At 35.1% G+C, this 20,777-nt stretch overlaps 2 pseudogenes; both read right to left on the bottom strand.

Annotated features, from left to right (window-relative positions):
- Positions 1-1,557: 1,557 nt before the first annotated feature.
- LOC125868820 (metalloendoproteinase 3-MMP-like) lies at positions 1,558-2,413 on the bottom strand (annotated as a pseudogene).
- An 8,213-nt stretch (positions 2,414-10,626) lies between these two features.
- The window catches only part of LOC125868819 (putative late blight resistance protein homolog R1B-16), a 25,591-nt pseudogene continuing 15,440 nt past the window's right edge, over positions 10,627-20,777 (bottom strand).

The raw sequence follows: 20,777 nt of genomic DNA, 5'->3' as shown, positions 1-20,777 counted from the left end.
ATTGTAATTGTAGAGGAGATCATTTCCCAACATGATAGTTTTGGGGTATAAATTGTAAATGGGGTATTTGTTTGTAATTATTTTGCTCTTATGGGACATAGACTTAGTTTTCCGTTAAAATAAAGCTCTTGGTTGATACTATCATACTTTTTCTAACAAGGGTGAAGAAAGAATAAGGGCAATCATCAATTAATTAGAAGGGTATGGATGATAACATGCGTAGATCCAATTTCAAGTTTGGCATTGTTGACATATTTGTTATGTCGCGATTGTACCTTCCTATAGAACAATTTAAGAAAAATACTTAGAAAAAGAGTCGTCACTTAATTTTTTTAAATAAATTAAGAAAACTTAATTTTAAAAAAACTCTAACAGATAAACCTTTAAAAATTTAGAGAAAATGGGTAAAAGGTTCTTATTTCTACTTTAAGAAGGTATTAGCACTTGAAGTAGCCGCCAACACGTGGTTATCCGACGACTTGACTAAAAATATTTGACTAATTTTTTTTGAGAAAATGAAAACAATTGAATCTTTTGACAAATACACTTTTTAAAATAATTTGGAAGTGAATAAAATTTTAGCCAAAATAACTAAGTAAGAAAAAGGCATTTGAATCATTTTAGAAATAAAGATGTCTTGAAATAATTTGACCAATTAAAAATAGCAACGATTTGACCAAAGATTTAATTGAACTAAAGACAAGAATTGATAAAATCAAATAAACCAACACAAAAGATATTGGTTCATCTTTTAGGGGATTCAATTAAATTATTTAAAGTTAAGGTTAACACAACAATCAAAACAAACAATTTGTAAGAAAAAATAATCGGACAATTAAAGGAAATAATGAACCAAATCCTCTCTGCCCATGGAATTTGGTCGCTGCCACGTTTTGGGCCATTTAGCCCATTTTCGAAGTACATACATCTTGTGTATATCAGATGTATATGACTGTATATCAGCCCCTTTCCACCTGTATATTCAGCACTTATATATATGTATGTCATCCTCCTGGTCTGTATGTTAGTCCCTTCGGACTTGGATTTGGGAATGACTCGAGGCGATTAGGTCTCATCCTACTCGTAATGCAAAAATTCAAACTGTGATTAGAACAACCAAGCTAAACATAATCGATCAGTTTATGATATAAAAAAAAGTGAACTCAAATGTACAACAAATTCATGAGATATTAGACGAAAATAACAAACTAAGAAACAAAATAAGATATAGACGGTAATAGAGAAACTTTAGGGAGGAAAGCTAATTCCACAAATTCACACCCTCATGGATTAATATGTAAACAAAAATCAACATTATTAGTTCAATTCTTAACTGGACAAATTTTAAGCAAGAAGTTAAACATAAGCAGTGTAGACGAATAAGAACAAGACGCGTATACGTATCTTGTGTGTATGTATTGGGAATGTATTGGGCTGAGATTTGGGCCGATTTTGGTCCAGAAATTGGCTGAACGGAGGGTTTTAAGAGGAGTAAAATATTGGTTAGATTTTGCAATTGAAAAGTTGGCCAAATGAAATACAATAATTGTATTGGAATTAAGAATTTAGCCAATTTGAGTTTAATTGGTGATTCGGCAAAAAATTAAAAGTGGAGTATCCACTAATATCATTCTCTTGACGGTGTGTGTAAACAGTACTTGACACATTATAATTCGGGTTTGACTCGTATAACATTTATACCCATCAATATACCACTTTCCTCGTTCCATCTTCAAGTGTCGGAAACATAATTGCTTCTTTTTCGGACGAATGATCCAAACCCAATAAATACCCGATTTCATGAACCTCAACCGATTCAAGATCCACCATCCCTTCTTTCAAATACTCGCCGTCAACCACCCAATTCTCCTCGCCGTCTAAGTGGAAAAACCCCGTTGGAGGTGCAAACACGTGTGCCAAAATCTTCATGGGTGATGGGTCCATTAAACGGGTTACCATCTCCATGGTTTCTGACAAAAAACCCGATCCGAATATCCGCCAATCTATAAGAATCCATCTCTTTGAAAGTTAATGGAGTTACTTTCGACCATTTATCAAACGCTCTCTTAAAAGCCACCTTAACAGAATCTGTCAACTGATTCTCCAGTAGAAATGCATACTTTAATTTACTCTTACTCGAAGGCCAACGTGGCTTGCCTTCGAAAAATGAGAAATGAGCTACTGTATGATCAGTTGGAGAAATGAGCTACGTTATTGTAAAAATGAGCAGATGAAGCAATGATTATTAAAGCAACAATATTAACGAGGGAGATTTAAAAAAAATTCATTTCAAGTTTGCGAAATGAGTAGGAACTAATTTTGTTGATGTACTCAATTCGAAGATTTTCGTTACATATATCTATGAAATTGTACATATATTTGGTACGAGCTAAGAGAGTACTTCCAAAGTCATGTGCTTGATACAAAGTGGTCCAATGTTGTTACAAAGATTTTTCGAACGAGATTTTACTTCCTTCATAAACAATGAAACGTGATTCAACACAAATTAACAATTACACATTAAACAACAAATAGATAAGAAAAATAACACAAAGATATAACGAGTAAACACCAAGATAATTTAGTACATACCTTTAATACAGTTGTGTCAAAGGACAACGAGATATTTCCGCCCAAATTTCCAACAAAAACTCTCAACTCAAGCAAGTTATTGGTTGTTCGAGCATTCTTCAATCCAATCTCAACTTCCATTAGCCTTGAACCAACTACAGGACACCAGCTTGGGACTTTTTCCATATTTATTAGCTTGAACGAACGTAAATTGGGAGTATCAATGATAGCTTCATCCAAGTCAGGCATGTCACTTAAGGTCAAATTCTCGAGTTCATAACTCAAAAGATTGATCTTTTCCATATTTTTGAATAAACGAAGAGATAAAGATTTTAGACACAGGAATTCAAAAGAAAAATCTTCAGGAAATCCAATGGGAATGTATTGACAATCTAATTCCAGGATTTGTAGCTTAGTACAAGCGCGCAAATCAACTTCCACTGACAATGATGAATTAAACAAGTGAAACTCCGTCAGATTTCGAGCTTTTATTTCTAGTTTTTCTAAATATCTATTATCATAATTCACATGAACCTTCCTAAGTTGATCTTGATGAGGCACTGAAATGCGAAAAAGGTAGCAACAACGTATCAAAGTTAACTCAACAATCGAAGGACACTTATGAATAAGTTTGAAGAGAGTTAAAGGATTAATATGAGCGCGATTAAAACAGGTCTCTTTCAAACTAGGAAACCAACTAAAGTTGTTCTCATTAATAGTGCAACATTTTAAATGCAGAATGGTTAATAATCTTGATTCGAGTTTTTTGAACGAAAAATCAAAAATACCAGAATCTGGTACAAGTAAATAAAACTCTGTTAAATTAGTATTGTTAGTAGCAAATTTGACAACAGGGTGAAATTTAAAGAAGTTTCTAGAAGATTTAGCACATGAATATCTACTTGCACATTGTATTTGTACAAATTTGTGATCATCCAATGATTTTATCATCTGATACCACTTTTCGAAACAAAAGAAGTTGTTGCTTTCTGTTTCATATTTAGAGAAGAAAAGATTTCTTGGATGACGAGATCATTCGATAACGCGGAAAATATTCCTTCAAACGCCATAGATTTGTGATAAAATTATGTTGAGCGCTTTGGCCTACATAAAGATAATCAACTTAAAACTATGGAGAAAGAAGGTTTTAAACTCTAACTCTGTTTACCTTATTCTAATAGGAAAACGATTTTAAATACCCTAAACTATAGGAAAAGGTTAAAAAAATATCATGTTTTCACTTATTTTGCTAAAAATATCCCTATATTCATCTTTTTGGTTCACTTATACCCTTTCAGAGTCACGCTCTATTTTAACAAGTTCCTAATACACTTAAACAAAAAAATTATATTTCTTTGCATTTTATGTGATAATGTGGAGGTAAATCCAATTCAATTAGCTGTTGTGATATACATGTGCCTTTTATGTATTTATGTTTTTTTGTTTATTTTTAAAAAAACATATTCTTATTTTCTTTATCTTGTATTTAAAATAAATTTATACACATACTTTTTTTTTTTGCTTTATATTTAATTTTTTGTCAAATACAAAACTTTTTACAGTTTCTTTGTCTTATATAAAAAAATTCTCAAACGCACATTATTATTATTATTTGCCATCTTTTTTTTTCAATTAATTTTACTATTCCTTGTATTCAACAATATAGTTACGTAAATATATACAATTACTAGCTTATATATGCGGTAGCGGTTTATTTGTTGCTATTGTTTAGGAGTTAAGTATGTTATTTCTTGGTCTCTAGGCTACAAGATTAATGGAGTTGTTTAGATCAGAATAATTAGGAGTAATTTATGTGTTCCGTTATTAATAGTTTTTTTCTTTTTTTTATCTATTTAAGAACTTTTAATTGAGAAATAAAGAGCACTTCCACTTGCATATCATTTCCCTTTGATTAATATTACCACAGGGGAAATGAAACCCTTTCTTATAGAAAAGTTAATTTTCGATGAACAATTTCAAGAAACATACTTACTTCAATCACTTGTAGTACCTTCTTTAGTTCCACCAAATGATTTCTTCGCAGGATTGAATGGCTTGATCCAAAATCTAGAACTCGACCATTTCAACGACAAAATGATAGAAAATCAAATTGACACTTATTACGGTGTACATCATTTCAATATGTTTAATCATTTAACAGAAAATGGAAATCATTCCAATGTACAAATCTCAAATGAATTACCTATAAAATTAAATGAATCACTTCAAGAATCATATTTAGCTCAACAATACACTCTTGGGTGATTTGTTGTTGAGCACTGCTAAGATGTTGTCACCTCAATAGTTGGATAGCTGATCTCCTCAATTTCAACACCTTCACCAAGTTGTAGCACATCTTCCATAAATGTGGCATGAAGATCCATTTGTACAGCTTCCATAAATGTGGCATGAAGATCCATTTGTACAGCTTCCATAAATGGGGCATGAAGAATTGAAGATCCATCTGTCTAATTTTTGTTCTTTGCCTAATAATCTTATTAATAGCACTTACTTTGACTTTTTTCCTTTGTTAATCTCCTTCATGCTTTTTGTGCCTCTCTTCCTCAAAACTTGATTAGGAGATTCAAAGATTCGCCAAAAAACAAAGTTACAAAAACATAACTTTTTTGCTAAAAATATCTCTATATACCCTTCTTAAACTATGACAGAAATTTCAGAGTCACAATCTATTTACGTGGAGATACAAATATATATATATATATATATATATATATATATGTATATATATATATATATATGTATGTATGTGTGTGTGTGTGTGTCTGTGTGTGTGTGTTTTGTTTTTAAAAAAATCTTATTTTCTTTGCCTTGTATTTAAAATAAATTAATACACGTGCTTTTTTTCTTCCTTATCTTACATTAAAAAATTTCTCAAATATACATAACTTTTTGAAGTTCCTCTGGCTTATATAAAAAAAATTCTCAAACAAACATTATTATTATTATTATTCGTTCTTTTTCATATATTTTTTTCAATTGATTTTATTTATTCCTTATATTCAACTATATAGTTACGTAAATATATACAATTACTAGTTTATTGTGCGTTAGCGGTTTGTTTGTTGTTAGTGTTTAGGAGTTAAATACGTTATTTTCTGGTCTTTAGGCTACAAGATTAGTGGAGTTGTTTAGATCAGAAAAATTAGGAGTATTGATATTTTCCGTTAATAATATAAATTTTATCTATTTAAGAACTTGTAATTGAGAAATAAAAAAACACTTCCACTTGCAGATTATTTCCTTTTTTATTAGTGTCACCATAGAGGAGATGAAATCCTCTCTAATGGTAAGTTATTTTCCAACGTACCATTTCAAGAAACATACTTACCTCAATCACTTGTAATACCTTCTTTAGTTCCAACAAATGATTTCTTCGTAGGATTGAATGGCTTGATCCAAAATCTAGAACTCAACCATTTCAACAGCAAAATGATAGAAAATCAAATTGACACTTATTATGGTGGACATCATTTCAATATGTTTAATCATTTCTCGGATAATGGAAATCTTTCCAATGTACAAAATTCAAATGAATTCCCTATGAAATTCTATGAATCGTTTCAAGAATCATATTTACCTCAACAATACATTCTTAGGTGATTTGTTGTTGAGGACTTCTTAGATGCTATCACCTCAATAGTTGGCTATCCAATCTCCTCAATTTCAACACCTTCACCACGTTGTTGCACAGCTTCCATAAATGTGGCATGAAGATCCATCCGTCCAATTTCTGATCTTCGCCTAATAATTCTATTAATAGCACTTACTTTGACTTTTTCCTTTGTTAATCTCCTTCATGCTTTTTGTGCCTCTCTTCCTCAAAACTTTATTAGGAGATTCAAAGATTCGCCAATAAACAAAGTTACAAAAACATAAATTACAAAATCAACCAAATTTATCTAAATTTCATCCTTATACACAATCAATATCACATCACATATCCCAACAACCAACTGGAACCCATGGATCCCAAGCACATGCCACAAGCAATAACTGGAATCTTTACTATCAAACTCAAACTCTCGCTCTGGTGATACAAAATTGAGAGAAGATTTTCTCACAATAAGATGTTAGCACAGATGTTGAACGTGGGACTATTAGTCCCATGAACTTTAACAAACCACTTCAAGATATATACTTACCTCAACCCACTATAGCAAAATAGGCATTAGTGACAACAGATTTTTCTTTTAGCAAAAAAATTTTGTGTCGTAAAAACATTTAGTCACAATTAAGTTAATGTTATTGAATTCAGTATGCTAAATGCAATAATATTATAAATATCTTTATTATATTATTGACACTAAATATAATAAAGTGGTACTTATATTATTACTGCTAAATAATTATCGCAAAATTTGTTATTTGTTGTAGTGACCACCTGCAGTCCCTTATTTAGTTGAATCGAATGATCTCTTCACAGGGTTGAATGGTAGGAACCAACCACCAGAACTCGACAATTTCAATGTACTAAATTTGAATGAGTCTCCTATGAACTTCAACAAACCACTTCAAGAAGAATACTTACCTCAACCACCTGCAGTACCTTCTTTGGTTCCACCGAATGATTTCCTCGCAGGTTGAATGGGTAGAACCAACACATAGAACTCGACAATTTCACTGTACTAAATTCATATGACTTCCTATGAACTTCAACGAACCACTTCAAGAAGAATACTTACCTCAACCACCTGCAATACCTTCTTTAATTCAACCGGTATGATTTCTTCTCACACAGTTAAATGGTTGGAACCAAGATCTGGAACTTGACCATTTTGATATACTAAATTCAAAAAGTTCCCTAAGAAATTTAACGAACCACTTCAAGAAGCATACTTATCTCAACAACCTACAATACCTTCTTTAGTTCCGCTAAATGATCTCTTCACATGGTTGAAGGACACTTACAGATAAGTTTGGAGAGAGTTATGGTATAAATATGAACGCGATTAAAACGTATCTCTTTCAAACAAGGAAACCAACTAAAATAGTCCTCATTAATAGTGCAATATTTTAAATGCAGAATGGTTAATAATCTCGATTCAAGATTTACGAACGAAGAATAAAAAATACTAGAATCTGGTACAAGCAAATAAACTCTGTTAAATGTCAGTAGCAAATTTGACAACAGGGTGAAATTTTAAGAAGTTTCTAGAAGATTTAGAACATAAATTTCTGCTTGCACGTTGTATTTATACAAATTTGGGATCGCTCAATGATTTTATCATTTGATACCACTTTTTCGAAACAAGACAAGTTGTCGCTCTTTATTTCAGATTTAGAGAAGAAATGATTTCCGAGAAGAGATCATTTGATAATACGGAAAATATTCCTTTAGACGCCATAGATTTGTTACAAAATTATGTTGAGGGCTTTGGCGTACATCTCTATATAAGGATAATCAACTAAGAAGAAGAAGATTTTCTAAACTCTAAACTCTAATTTAGGGTTGTTCAAAACCGAACCGAAACCGATAATCCAAACAAAAAAAAAGTGATTGGTTCATTGGTAATGGATTATTGGTTTAACAGTTTTGATTTTTTTTTATTATCGGGTTACGGTACTTAACGGTTTGAGGTTTTTTCTTAACGAGTTAACCGATAACCCGATAGTAAATTAATAAATTAAATTTATTCCATTTTGGTATATAAAAACTAGAGCCGTCAAAAAGGGCTTTTCCCATGGGGCCGGCCCGACCCAACCTGTTATTGGGGTAGGGTTGGGATAGTATTTTACAAGCCCGTTTAAAACCGGGGCTTATAAGCCCAACCCTATTAGGCCCTTAGCCCTTGAGGCTTGATCGGGGCCGGGCCAGGGTCGGCCCATGGGCCAAATTATTTAATTTTAATTAAAATAATTATTAAAAAAATAAGAATAAAAAACTAGAAAACCTAAATAAGTGTTTATGGAGTTTTTCTAAGGAGCTTACCTCATGAATTTCTTTATTATTTAGTTTTGAATATAAAACTTGGATAGTAGACACTATTTATATTATATGTGATAGAATGTTTTATGGCTTCAACAATTAATTAGTTTCTTGATTTCATTTAACAAAATACTTTAAGTAATTATGTATTGCTAACTAAAGTTTTAGTCAGAAGTGTTCTTTAGTTTACTAGTTTGTTTTTCAGATATTATTTACTTAAGAGATTATTATTTTTTTCTTTAAATATTTATCGCTAGATTTTATTTAGAATTATAGAAACAATGTTATTGTTTGTGACATTGATTTGACATATAAAAAAAAGTCGGCCCGGCCCAACCCTTGACCCTTCTGGGGTTGGGCTGAGTTGACCATTTTACAGCCCTTTGAAATGAAGGGCCGGCCCACCCCAGCCCATCAAATTCTTTGGCCTGCGAGGCTTGGGCGGGGTAGGGCTGGGTTGGCCCGTTTTGACAGCCCTAATAAAAACCTTGCCTTAGAATTTAGTTTCATATTTTTATTTCTGACAGTCTCAAACTTACAGTTATTCTACAATGTGTTAGTGTTGTTTTTTAGCAAGATACAATTTATCAACTCATGTGCATGGTTTATTTGGTTTGTCATCATGTTTCTAAGTGATTTTCAATTATTTATTTTTTGTGTCAAATCTTAACGGTTAAACCGATAATGATCAATAACCAATAAACGGATAAGCCAATATCTTAATGGTTCTTAACGGTTTAGGATGGCTACAAACCGATAATCGATTAGTTGAACCGATAAACTTCAAAACCGAACCGACTGATACGCAACCCTACTCTAATTACCTTATTCCAATAGGAAAACGATTTAAATTAAAATACCTGTGAACTATGAGAAAAGGTTAAAAAAATATCTTGTTTACACTTATTTTGCTAAAAATAACTCTATATTCATCTTTTTGGTCAACTTATACCCTTTTAAACTATCACAGAAATTTCAGAGTCACACTCTATTTACGTGGAGGCACAAATATATATATGTGTGTGTGTGTGTGTGTTTTGTCTTTAAAAAAATCTTATTTTCTTTGCCTTGTATTTAAAATAAATTAATACACGTGCTTTTTTTCTTCCTTATCTTACGTTAAAACATTTCTCAAATATACATAACTTTTTGAAGTTCCTCTGGCTTATATCAAAAAAGTTCTCAAACAAACATTATTATTATTATTATTCGTCTTTTTTCATATTTTTTTCAATTGATTTTATTTATTCCTTATATTCAACTATATAGTTACGTAAATATATACAATTACTAGTTTATTGTGCGTTAGTGGTTTGTTTGTTGTTAGTGTTTAGGAGTTAAATACATTATTTTCTGGTCTTTAGGCTACAAGATTAGTGGAGTTGTTTAGATCAGAAAAATTAGGAGTAATTGAAGTTTTCTGCTATTAATATAACTTTTATCCATTTAAGAACTTGTAATTGAGAAATAAAAAAGCACTTCCACTTGCAGATTATTTCCCTTTGATTAATGTCACCATAGAGGAGATGAAATCCTCTCTAATAGATAAGTTATTTTTCAACGTACCATTTCAAGAAACATACTTACCTCAATCACTTGAAGTACCTTCTTTAGTTCCACCAAATGATTTCTTCGCAGGATTGAATGGCTTGATCCAAAATCTAGAACTCAACCATTTCAACGGCAAAATGATAGAAAATCAAATTGACACTTATTACGATGGACATCATTTCAATATATTTAATCATTCCAATGTACAGAATTCAAATGAATTCCCTATGAAATTCTATGAATCGCTTCAAGAATCATATTTACCTACACAATAAACTCTTGGGTGATTTGTTGTTGAGGACTGCTTAGATGCTATCACCTCTGTAGTTGGATTGTCAATCTCCTCAATTTCAACACCTTCACCAAGTTGTTGCACAACTTGCATAAATGTGGCATGAAGATCCATCCTCCTCAATTTCGACACCTTCACAAAGTTGTTGCACAACTTGCATAAATGTGGGAAGATCCCTCCACCTCAATTTTGACACCTTCACCAAGTTATTGCACAACTTTCATAAATGTGGCATGAAGATCCATCCTCTTCAATTTCGACACCTTCACCAAATTGTTGCACAGCTTGCATAAATGTGGCATGAAGATCCATCCTCCTCGATTTCAACACCTTCACCAAATTGTTGCACAGCTTGCATAAATGTGGCATGAAGATCCATTCCCTTGATTTCGATACCTTCACCAAGTTGTTGCACAACTTGCATAAATGTGGCATGAAGTTCCCTCCTCCTCGATTTCGACACCTTCACCAAGTTGTTGCACAGCTTGCATAAATGTGGCATGAAGATCCCTCCTCCCCGATTTCGACACCTTCACCAAGTTGTTGCACAGCTTGCATAAATGTGGCATGAAGATCCCTCTTCCTCGATTTCCACACCTTCACCAAGTTGTTGCACAGCTTGGATAAATGTGGCATGAAGATCCATCCTTCTCGATTTCAACACCTTCACCAAGTTGTTGCACAACTTGCATAAATGTGGCATAAAGATTCATCCTCCTCGATTTCGACACCTTCACCAAGTTGTTGCACAACTTCCATAAATGTGGCATGAAGATCCATTCTCCTCAATTTCGACACCTTCACCAAGGTTGCACAGCTTGCATAAATTTGGCATGAAGATCCATCCTCCTCGATTTCAAGACCTTCACCAAGTTGTTGCACAACTTGCATAAATGTGGCATGAAGATTCATCCTCCTCGATTTCAACACCTTCACCAAGTTGTTGCACAACTTGCATAAATGTGGCATGAAGATCCATCCTCCTCGATTTCAACACCTTCACGAAGTTGTTGCACAACTTCCATAAATGTGGCATGAAGATCCATCCTCCTCGATTTCAACATCTTCACCTAGTTATTGCACAATTTCCATAAATGTGTCATGAAGATCCGTCCTCCTCGATTTCAACACCTTCACCAAGTTGTTGCACAACTTCCATAAATGTGGCATGAAGATCCATCCATCCAATTTATGTTCTTTGCCTAATAAACTTATCAATAGCATTACTTTGACTATTTTGTTAATTTCTTTTATGCTTTTTGTACCTCTCTTCCTCACAACTTGATTAGGAGGTTCAAAGACTCACCGGAGAACAACAACATAACTTAGAAAAGCAACCAAATCCATCTAAATTTCATTCTTATACACAACCAATGTCACATCACATATCCCAACAAACGTCTCGAACCCATGGATCCCAAGCACATGGCACAAGCAATAACTGGAATCTTTATTATTAATCTCAAACTCTTGCTATGGTGATACAAAAGATTGAGAGAAGATTTTCTCACAATAAGGTGCTAGCATAAATTTTGAACATGGGATTATTAGTCTCGTGTTCAGATTTTTGACTTCCTTCTATTAGGTGCCTATAAACATATTGCCACACATTCTTGAGTTCCATTGTTGAATGGAACATTTCAATATATTTCTAGAAATCATTCCAATAAACTGAATTCAAATGAGTTCCCTATGAACTTCCAGGAACTACTTCAAGAAATAAACTTATCTCAACCACCTGAATTACCCTCTTTAGTTCAACCAAATGATATCTTTGCATGGTTGAATGACTTGAATCAAGATTTAGGACTCAACCGTTTTAATATCCTAAATTTGAATGAGTTCCCTATAAACTTCAACAAACCACGTCAAGAAGTATACTTATCTCAACCACATGATATACCTTCTTTAGTTCCATCAAATGATTTCTTCGCTCGGTTGAATGGTTGGATTCAAGATCTAGAACTCAACAATATTAATGTTCGAAATCCAAATAAGTCCCCAATGAACTTCAACAAACCACGTCAAGAAGTATACTTACCTCAACCCACTATAGAAAAATAGGCATTTAGTGGCAATAGATTTTTCTTTTAGCAAAAATATTTATGTCGTAGAAATATTTAGTGACAATTGAGTTAATATTATTGTATTCAGAGTGCAAAAGTGTGACATCTTGCAAGTTGATGACTAGGAAAAGCTTAAAATTTGAAATTTTCATTTTTGGAAAGAGTTTTAAAGATCTGGAAAATTTGGTTAAGTATGGGAAAAAAAGTGAGTTTTTGGCCAACTTTGAACAGTCATAACTCCTAGCTCAGGATGAGTTAGGTGTAGTTCCAGTCATGTTTGCAAAGTCCGTGGAATGGTCTTTCCAACGCCGCTGAGTTTACTCGTTTTTGAGTTCATATGAGTGAGTTATACCCTTCGGAAGTTGGGCAGTTGGCAGGGAAGTCTGTCCGGAAATTGTAAGGGTTTTTTGGTCTTTTCCCTAGCCTTGTCTTTGGATATATATTAAGGTGTAAGACTGATTTTTTGATCAGTTTTTCCCTTTTTAAAAAGAGTAAGAGCTAGGGTTCTTGAGAGAAAAGGAGAGAAAGGAGAAGAAGAAGCAAACTTCGTAAAGATCGTCGCGGTTTTCTTCGGGGGTGATCCCTATTAAGGTATGTGAGTTCATAGTGTTGGGTTGGTTCTTTCCCCCACACGCCAAGCTCGTTTAATTTCGAGAAAAGATTTAGTTGTGGTTGTTGAAATCTTGTGATGATGTTTGTTGAAGTTGTAGTTGTGTTGTGTTGAAGTTCTTGTTGGTATGGTGTTGTTTCCGGTGGAGTTTTTGAGTTGAATCTATTGCATGTTGAGGGATTTTATTATCCTTAGTGTTTGGGGTTGAAACCATTGAAGGTAAGGGAGGTTTAGAGATGGAAAAAATGAAGGAGAAAATTCAAGTTTTCGGGAAAAGGGCTGGGCGTCGCGCCAGCCAGCGCGCCCCAAGAGGGACTCTGAGGTCCAGCCCTTGGGGCGTCGCCCCTACCAAAGCCCCAACCAGACCCTTCTGACCTTTGAGGTCTGGCGCTCCGCGCCTCTCAGAGCGCCAAAAGCGCCAAGTCTTCCCATTCCTTCCCCACTTTTTCATACATGTTCCTAGGTATTGTACCTATGTTTCATAGTTGTTTCCAACACTCCAAGGTACGTTTAAACGTCAAGAACTCGTCCATAACACGTGATCAAACACCTTGAATCCATGATACCAATTCAAGGAGAGTTAGTTTCCAAGTCAAGTGAAGTTAAGAGTTAGTTTCCAAGTCAAGTGAAGCTAAGAGTTAAGTCTAGAAGTTAAAGAAGTGAGTCAAAGCAAGTCTTTAAAGTTGTTCAAGAGTCTTTATTGAATGTTTTAACTTCATTTTAAGGCTCAAGAGTTTCAAGTCAAGTAAAGAGTAAAGAGTGAAGAGTCAAGAGTTTCAAGTTAAGTTAAGAGTTTAAAGTTGAGTTCATTTCTCAAAAGTTATTAGGGATCTATGTATTCCCAAAGAAGTTTACATTTGAGTAAGAAAGGAACTATGATTCCAAAAGAGCCTTTGGGCTAGTTTTCAAGAAAAAGGAACATTGTTTCCAAGTGAGCCTTCGGGTAAAGTTTTGAGTAATTATCTCAAATAAAGAAAGATGTGTTTAAAACACTTATGAGCTAAGTATTTTTTGGAGTAGTCTTGAGCACCGAATTGGGGACACGAGTTCATATTAACTCAACTCTCCATAAGAACCATGCGCCAACATGGGAGTTAACGGGTCATACTTTTTAGATGATCACGTAAAGTTAAGCTAGTGGATCCACTTAGTAAATTTAGCTTCCTATATCACGGCAAGGTATAGGATGGTCCTTGGGCAACGTGAGGTAAAACGTTGTATCACCACTAGGGCTCATAGTGGTGATTGTCGGTTAAAGAATCTCCCACTAAAGTTATATTACTTTTGTATAAGTAAAGTTAAGCTGTTATTGTTTTATCTTTAACAAGCTAAGTTGTTTACACTGTTTTACAAGCTTTATATATTGCATGTGTCGTATTGCTTTATTTATTGAGTTCAGTTATTCAAGAGTTAAACAGAGCCAAGGTAAGAGTTCCTTGTACTCCTTTCCAAGCTTAAGTTGTGGTTTAGCTTTCCAGCTCGCATACTTGTACATTCAATGTACTGATGGCAGGTGGCCTGCATCTTATGACGATGCAGACACAAGTACCCAGGGTCAGCATTCAGCACGCCGTTGATCTAACTGAGCACTTCAGAGTTAGTGGTGAGCCTCTTTGTGTTTCTGAGGACTCGATTATGTTGTTCTCTTAGTTTTGTTTTATTAGGATGTTGCGGGGTCTGTCCCAACATCCATCTCAATGATATAGAGGCTTCATAGACAATCAATCAGTTGGTTTTGAGTCTTTCATCTATGTATATATGTAAATATTCTATTTTGGGACTCGAGTTACCTTTTTGGCCAAATTTTTATCAGTTGGTTATTTTATAACCTTTCATTGCATTGAGTTATGCTGTCGAGTTAAGTTTCCGCTGAGTTAAGAAAGCCAGGCCAAGGATTCGCTTGGGGGCAAGCAATGGTCTTCGAGTGCCGGCCGCTAAATAATTATCTATTTATTGTAGTGACCACCTGTAGTACCTTCTTTAGTTGAATCGAATGATCTCTTCACAAGATTGAATGGTTGGAACCAACAACCAGAACTCGACAATTTCAATGTACTAAATTTGAACGAGTCCCTTATGAACTTCAACAAACCACTTCAAGAAGCATATACTTACCTCAACCACCTGCAGTACCTTCTTTGGTTCCACTGAATGATTTCTTCGCAGGGTTGAATGGGTAGAACCAATACACAGAACTCGACAATTTCAATGTACTAAATTCAAATGAGTTTCCTATGAACTTCAACGACCACTTCAAGAAGAATACTTACCTCAACTACTTGTAGTGCCTTCTTTAGTTTAACCATATGATTTCTTCGCAGGATTAAATGGCTGGAACCAAGATGTAGAACTCGACCATTTTGATGTACTAAATTCAACGAACCACTTCAAGAAATATACTTATCTCAAAAACCTACAATACCTTCTTTAGTCCCACCAAATGATCTCTTCACATGGTTGAATGGTTTGATCCAACAGCCAGAACTCAACAATCTCAATGGTGAAATGATGACAAAAAGTTCAGATTGCTACTTATTACAACTCAACTCAAAATAATATCTCCACAACATCGGTTGTGAATAGAGAGCCCCCCCCGTCCCACGCCAACACAAATAGATAAATTGGCAAGAGGCTTAACAATCTGCATATAATTGACATTTTTTTAGAATACTCACAAACACATAAAATTCACTAACATTACTGTTAAACTCGGCATCAACGATTTGAAATTAGCTTCACAGAAGAATTCCACAATACACATTTAGAATCCAACATAAAATTCTCCGATGAGACAACAGATCAGATTTTTCATATTCACAACTCACTGATATATCAACAAGAAAAATATCTAGATCAAAGTTGTCAACCATTGTAGCAGCCTCAACAACAGTAACCTTTGGTTTCTTCAGCTTACTATTCATCACTAAAACACCGCCATTCTTGATGGCACCACTCAATTGCAACAGAAAGCATACATCATGGACACATTCAAATGTTGAAGTACATTTCACACTCCTGTCAACTCCTCAGCCATCAGTCATCACAACAATTACCTGATCAAGAATCAAAGAAAAAGCGATCAATTATGACTCGTGGCTGCCTTTTTCTTTTCTTTTTGGTTGCAAATTGATCCATCAGGGAAAAAAACTAAACAAGATTGTGGATCAAGAATGCTGAAGATCAGTCATGAATGTCAAATCAATCAGTTGAAACAACATACCAAAGGATACGAGGAAAGGCTGAATTTCTCTCCTACATTATCCGAAGACGTTTATTTATAAAAAAAAAGTCAATCCAGCTTGTGATATTTTCTGAATTTAGGTTTTAAGGGAAAATGCATAAGTACCCCTCCAGCCTATACCCGAAATTCCAGAGACACACCTAACCTTTACTAAGGTCCTTTTACCCCCCGAACTTATTTTATATGTAATATTCTACCCCTTTTTGGCCTACGTGGCACTATCTTGTGGGCCCAGCGCATGTTGACATATTTTTCAAGGATAGTGCCACGTAGGCCGAAAAGGGGTAGAATATTATAGATAAATTAAGTTCGGGGGGGTAATAGGACCTTAGTAAAGGTTAGGTGTGTCTCTGGGATTTCGGGCATAGGCTGGGGGGTACTTATGCATTTTCCCAAATTTTTATTTCCTATATCTGTAGAAGAGAAAATGAGTTCATAATTACTGTCAGAATTCTCTACAGAAAATGAGGAGGAAACAAGAAAGTTTTCATTTTGTATAAAAAATGGAATGAAGGAAATGTCATACCTTTGCAACGGATCACTTGCCAGACAGTGCTCGACATTTTTTCGTGATTTCTTATTGAGCATTGATATATACAGAAAAAGGAGAAACATGACAGAAAAGAGTCTATGATCAATCGAAAAAAACTTAGCAATCAGTAACAGTGTTAAAATATAAGAGGATGGGCGTTTCGGCTAGCTGCAGAACAGACTTCAGCGCGAGCATGGCTACAACAATTTGCTAAGAAAGAACTCCATCCACCCTGCCCGTGCTTTTAATTCTATTGTCAAATTCAAACACATCCTCGTCATTTTGAGATCGACATGGAGTAACTAATAGAAATCAAGCATCTAATCTGAAAGACCACCATGGTAAAATGACAAGCACTTACTTGAATCACAGATTTTCACCAGCTATCAGGTATTGAACATAGTGTTATCAAATTAGATGCATGTAGATACTCAAAAACAGCACATAGGAGTTTGTTTCTACTTACTTCCATAATGATGAGGTTAAGACGGTCGCATCCTTCAATCGCTTCGACTTCTTCCTTGATTCTCTCAGCTGAAGCCTCCAGAAATTTATTCTTGCACTGAATCAACTTAACCAGTTTCAGTGTTGGAATATAAGCAAAGCTAATGGGGATCTCCTCGAGCTCATCACACCATTTTATCACAAGTGTTTCGAGATGGGGAAAGGATTCCTCCGAGGCATCCCACCTTGAGATACTTAATGACACCAGTTTCAAGATCTTAAGTTTATGCAATGTGATATCTCCAAGGCACCATTCTTTGGATTGAATAAGATCTCCAGCTGCTAATCGGAGATTCTCTAGATTTGGTAGTCCCGCAATGAGAGGAATCGTGCTTTCTATATGAATGTTGTATAGTAACAACTTCTTTAAATTTGAAGGCAACTGTAACTTGGATACAGCTTGGGACGACCTAATGTAAAGGCGAAGTATGTGAAGCTGCTTAAAGCTCTCCAATTTGAGACAAATCTCTGCAGAATCATTATCGTTGTGAACAGAGATGTGATGTTCTTGAAGATTAGGACACCTCCGTGACAACACATCCAGGCTATCAACTTGATCAATTGGAAATACAACTTTTCCAAATGTCCTCAAATTTTCCAATTTAGAGGATTCTTCAAATATCCCCTGCTTCTTGTTTTCCAAATCAAATTCAGCATTAGTAATCTCAACATGCCTTAATTTTTCCATTTTCCAAAAATTGGCTTGTAACAATGTAGACCTGAAACTACAAGTCACAAATAAAGTTTCCAGATGGGGCAGATGAAATTCTGGATGAAAATTAAAGCTAAGTGTGTTAAATGCGAGGTACTTCAGGTGAATTAGTGGTTGCAATTGAGCTGACCACAAAAGATCCACACAATGACAACTTAAATCCAAGACCTTAACAAGTCTCAGTTGATAAACATCATGGAAGGGATTCCAATCATAACCTACTCCATCCGTCGTTATCAGTGACCTCAAGTGTTGGTAGAAAGTCTTCGTCCTTGTTTTGGATCTCAGAGATGCAAACTTGGAACGCTCATTATTGAAACTGAAGCTCACTCTACTTCCGTTCCAATCATAAGGTCGAAACTGGTGATGGTTTGCCTTCACTACCAGCATAAACTTTTCTTCTCTACTCTTCTCCAAGCAAAAGTGAAGAACTACATCATGGACGTAACAGTATTTGACTTTACTATTATATCCTCTCTTTGAAACCATTACCACATTATTGTGGATGAAATCCATCAAGTAACCTTCAGCTGTCTCTTCCATTAATCTCCCAGATTCACTGTTTTGCACGAATCCTTCTGCGATCCGTAAACTTATCAATTTAGGCACTCGTATAATCACATCTTCCGGAAACACCCCCATGTAGAGAAGGCAAGGCTTTAAATAATCGGGTAAGTTATCATAACTTAAAAACATACTTACCCGACTATAGTCTTCAGTCTCACAATCAAGATAGGAAAATAGAGTTTTTTTAACTTCACGCCACCAAGATTCATTCATTTTATTCCTTTTAATTATTCCAGCAGCCAAGATAACCACAAGAGGCAATCCTTTGCACCTTTTTGCAAGTGCTAGACTCACATTTTGTAGTTCGGGTGGGCAACCTTCGGTTAGGACCGAAATAAGCAGGTGTAATGCGGAAGCTAGCAAAACAAACCTCGAAAGACCACGAGTAAGAAGACAAACGAGAAACACATCAAAAGAGACAGATTTAATGTGGTTCGGTCAATCGACCTACGTCCACAAAGGAGATGAACAATCCACTATAAATATGAGAGTACAAAATATAGAGAGAAACAACCTCAAACAATTCACTCGGAATACAAGGAGGTACACAAAATTCTCCCCCATAACCGCAACTCTCAAAACCCTAGGACTACATTGTGAATGCTAATTAAGTTAGAAGGAACAAACCTATATTTATAAAGTCCTAAAACCTTTCCTACAACAAAAGGACTAGTCAAAATATTAAAACATTTTCCTAAAAGGAAAACTTATTTATGGTAAGAAATCAGGGCAAATAAACCCCAACAAATCTCCCCCTTGGCCTGAATTTCTGACAAAATAAATTTGTCCACCTTCTTCACAAAATCTTTAGGATCTTGCATCTCTTCTCCATAATCTCCTCCATCAAATCTACGTCTCGACACAAAGAATGTAACATCCGACAATTTGAAGTGGCTTTGAAGGAGCTTGAAATTTGGAAAAAGTCATTTTTTGGAAAAATTTAAAAATCTGGAAATTTGGTTAAGTATGGAAAAAAAAATGAGTTTTTGGCCAAATTTGAGTAGTCGTAACTCCTAGCTCAGGATGATTTAGGAGTAGTTCCAGTTATGGTTGCGAAGCTCGTGGAATGACCTTTACAACGCCACCGAGTTTGTTCGATTCCAAGTTCGTAGGAGGGAGTTACGCCCTTTAGAAGGTGGGCAGTTGGAAGGGAAATCCGTCCGGAAATTTAGGGGCATTTTGGTCTTTTCCCAAATTATTTCTCTTGAGGTTACATGGTGTGTTAGGCTGATTTGGATCATTTCTTTTATCCCATTTTAAAGAGAAAAAGTTAGGGTTCTTGAGAGGAGAAGAAGAGAAGAAGAAGAGGAGAAAGAAGATCAACAAGTTTCCGTCGTGGATTGTCGTCGGAGGTGATCCCTAATAGGTATGTGAGTTTTTTTGTGTGGGTTGATCCTTTCCCTCACACACACCAAGTTTATTCCATGATTTGAGAAAAGATTGGGAATTGTTGTTGAAGTGTCGAAGTTGTTAGTTGTTGTTGATATTGTTGTAGATGTTGTTGAAGTTATTGTTCGTTGTGAGACTTGATTGGGTTGTGCATTTAAGTTGAAACCTATTGTATGTTGAGGGGATTATGATTCTAAGAGCTATGACCCTTTTGAAGTTTGATTCACCATCAATTCGCAGAAGTTTATGGGCTGTCGGTACCCATCTACGGGCCTGACCTACGGACCGTAGATCGATTGACGGTCTGTACTGGTCAATCTTCAATCGGATCAGGAGTTGGGTTTTTGGGGCTTCAATATACGGTCGCGACCTACGGTCCGTGACCTGACCTACGGACCGTAAGTCAGGATCGTAGGTCAATACTTAGTCATTTTCTTAAATGAATTATGGGGAAAATCTCTGACGCGATCTACGGACCGTAAGTCCATCTACGGTCCGTCGATGGCATCCGTAGGTTCCACCTGTGTCACCAGAAACCTGAAGTCTCAGCCAAGTTTCCCCCATTCTTTCTCACTTTCTCATGCATGTTCTCAAGTATTATACCTATGTTGTATGGTTATTCCGGCATTCCAAAGTACGTCTAAGCATTTAAGAATCCCTCCATAACATGTGATCGAACACCTGGAATTCATAATTCCATTTTCAAGGAAAGATAGTTCCCAAGTCAAGTGAAGTCAAGCTTAGAAGCAAGCAAGTCCTTAAGGTTTTCCAAGAGCCTTCATTGAACGTTTTAAC

This window comes from Solanum stenotomum, chromosome 6 (genome assembly GCF_019186545.1).
Source record: "Solanum stenotomum isolate F172 chromosome 6, ASM1918654v1, whole genome shotgun sequence".
In the NCBI taxonomy this organism is placed as follows: domain Eukaryota; kingdom Viridiplantae; phylum Streptophyta; class Magnoliopsida; order Solanales; family Solanaceae; genus Solanum; species Solanum stenotomum.
This window is presented reverse-complemented; position numbering and strand designations above follow the sequence as displayed.